The following is a 3,025-nucleotide window of genomic DNA, read 5'->3' as shown; positions in this document are numbered from 1 at the left end:
TGATGCAACAGAACTGCAAGTTTTATGGACTTCCATCAGAAGATCCTTTTCAATTTTTAACTGAGTTCTTGCAGATCTGTGATACTATTAAAACCAATGGGGTTGACTCCGAGGTCTACAGGCTTATGCTTCTCCCGTTTGCTGTAAGAGACAGAGCTAGAATATGGTTGGACTCTCAACATAAAGATAGCTTGAACTCTTGGGATAAGTTGGTCACGGCTTTCTTAGCCAAGTTCTTTCCTCCTCAAAAGCTTAGCAAGCTTAGAGTGGATGTTTAAACCTTCAGACAAAAAGAAGGTGAATCCCACTATGAAGCTTGGGAGAGATACAAGGAACTAACCAAAAAGTGTCCTTCTGACATGCTTTCAGAATGGACCATCCTGAATATATTCTACGATGGTCTGTCTAAGTTATCAAAGATGTCATTGGACCATTCTGCAGGTGGATCCATTCACCTAAAGAAAACGCCTGCAAAAGCTCAAGAACTCATTGACATGGTTGCAAATAACCAGTTCATGTACACTTCTGAAAGGAATCCTGTGAGTAATGGGACGCCTCAGAGGAAGAGAGTTCTTGAAATTGATACTCTGAATGTCATATTGGCTCAGAATAAAATATTGACTCAGCAAGTCAATATGATTTCTCAGAGTCTGAATGGATTGCAAGCTACATCCAACAGTACTCAAGAGGCATCTTCTGAAGAAGAAGCTTATGATCCTGAGAACCCTACAATAGCAGATGTGAATTACATGGGGGAACCCTATGGGAATACCTATAATCTCACATGGAGAAATCATCCAAATTTCTCATGAAAGGATCAACAAAAGCCTCAACAAGGCTTTAATAATGGTGGAAGAAACTGGTTTAGTAATAGCAAGCCTTTTTCATTATCCACTCAGCAACAGACAGAGAATTCTGAGCAGAATCTATCTAGCTTAGCAAATATAGTCTCTGATCTATCTAAGGCCACTTTAAGTTTCATGAATGAAACAGGGTCCTCCATTAGAAATTTGGAGGCACAAGTGGGCCAGCTGAGTAAAAGAGTCACTGAAACTCCTCCTAGTACTCTCCCAAGCAATACAGAAGAGAATCCAAAAAGTGACTGCAAGGCCATAACCTTACTTGGTGTGGCCGAACCCAAAGTGGAGGAGGAGGACGTGAATCCTAGTGAGAAAGACCTCCTGGGACACTCAGTGACCAATAAGGAGTTTCCCTCTGAGGAACCAAAGGAATCTGAGACTCATCTAGAGACCATAGAGATTCCATTGAACCTCCTTCTACCCTTCATGAGCTCTAATGAGTATTCATCCTCTGAAGAGGATGAAGACATTACTGAAGAGCAAGTTGCTAAGTACCTTGGTGCAATCATGAAGCTGAATGCCGAATTATTTGGTAATGAGACTTGGGAAGATGAACCTCCCTTGCTCACTAATGAACTAAATGCATTGGATAGGCAAAAATTACCTCAAAAGAAACAGGATCCTGGTAAATTCCTAATTCCCTGTAACATAGGCACCGTGACCTTTGAGAAGGCTCTGTGTGACCTGGGGTCAGGAATAAACTTAATGCCACTCTCTGTAATGGAGAAACTTGGGATCTTTGAGGTGCAAGCTGCCAGAATATCATTGGAGATGGCAAACAACTCAAGAAAACAAGCTTATGGACAAGTAGAGGACGTGTTAGTAAAGGTTGAAGGCCTTTACATCCCTGCTGATTTCATAATCCTAGACACTGGGAAGGATGAGGATGAATCCATCATCCTTGGAAGACCCTTCCTGGCCACAGCAAAAGCTGTGATTGATGTGGACAGAGGAGAGTTGATCCTTCAACTGAATGAGGACTACCTTGTGTTTAAAATTCAAGGATCTCCTTCTATAACTATGGAGAGGAAGCATGAAAAGCTTCTCTCACTGTAGAGTCAACCAAAGCCCCCACAGTCAAACTCTAAGTTTGGTGTTGGGAGGCCACAACCAAACTCTAAGTTTGGTGTTGAACCCCCACATTCAAACTCTAAGTTTGGTGTTGGGAGGTCCCAACAATGCTCTGAACATCTGTGAGGCTCCATGAGAGCTCACTGTCAAGCTATTGACATTAAAGAAGCGCTTGTTGGGCGCCAACCCAATGTTATTTAATCATATCCATTTTATTTTCTTTTTGTTATTTCGTGTTTTATTAGGTTGATGATCATGTGGAGTTACAAAAACTACTGAAAAGTCAAAAACAGAATGAAAAACAGCATTAAAAATAGCACACCCTGGAAGAGGAGCATTCTGGCATTTAAACGCCAGAAACAAGCATCTGTCTGGCGTTTAACGCCAGAAACAAGCACCAAGCTAGTATTTAACGCCAGAAACAAGCATCTACCTGGCGTTAAACACCAAAAACTGGCTACATTTGGGCGTTTAACGCCAGAAACAAGCAGCAGTCTGGCGTTAAACGCCAAGATTGCACAGCAAGGGCGTTTTACACTCCTAATTGGAGCAGGGATGTTAAGTCCTTAGCCCCACTGGATCTGTGGACCCCACAGGATCCCCACAGGATCTGTGGAGCCCACAGGATCCCCACCACTTCTTCTCTCCTCTTCACACCTTTTCATAACTCTCTTCCCTAAATACCCTTTCACCAATCACCTCACTTACTCTTCTCCATCATATCTTCACCACTTACATCCATCCACTCTTCCCCATAAACCCTACCCACCTCCAAAATTGAAACTCTTTTCCCTCCCAAACCCAATCCTAATGGCCGAACCCTAAACCTTCCCCACTCCTATATAAACCCCTCATTCCTTCTTCATTTTCACAGAACACAACCCTTTCTTCTTACCCTTGGCCGACTACACACCTCTCTCCCTCTCCTCCATTCTTCTTCTTCTTTTCCTTCTTTCCCTCTTCTTTTGCTCGGGGATGAGCAAACATTTTAAGTTTGGTGTGGTAAAAAGCATTGCTTTTTGTTTTTCCATAACTATTAATGGCACCTAAGACCAGAGAAACCTCAAGGAAGAGGAAAGGGAAGGCAATTGCTT

General features: G+C 42.6%; 1 non-coding gene across 1 annotated transcript; it reads right to left on the bottom strand.

Moving 5' to 3' along the window:
- Positions 1 to 257: 257 nt before the first annotated feature.
- On the bottom strand, positions 258 to 365 carry LOC148580582 (small nucleolar RNA R71). Its single transcript, XR_015899619.1, has one exon. It is a non-coding gene; the product is annotated as a small nucleolar RNA R71 (small nucleolar RNA).
- Positions 366 to 3,025: the final 2,660 nt, after the last annotated feature.

The sequence above is a fragment of the Arachis ipaensis genome, chromosome B10, assembly GCF_059453495.1.
Source record: "Arachis ipaensis isolate K30076 ecotype BB chromosome B10, ASM5945349v1, whole genome shotgun sequence".
Lineage (NCBI taxonomy): Eukaryota > Viridiplantae > Streptophyta > Magnoliopsida > Fabales > Fabaceae > Arachis > Arachis ipaensis.
Note: the sequence above shows the minus strand (reverse complement) of the source record. Positions and strands in the feature narration are given on the sequence as shown.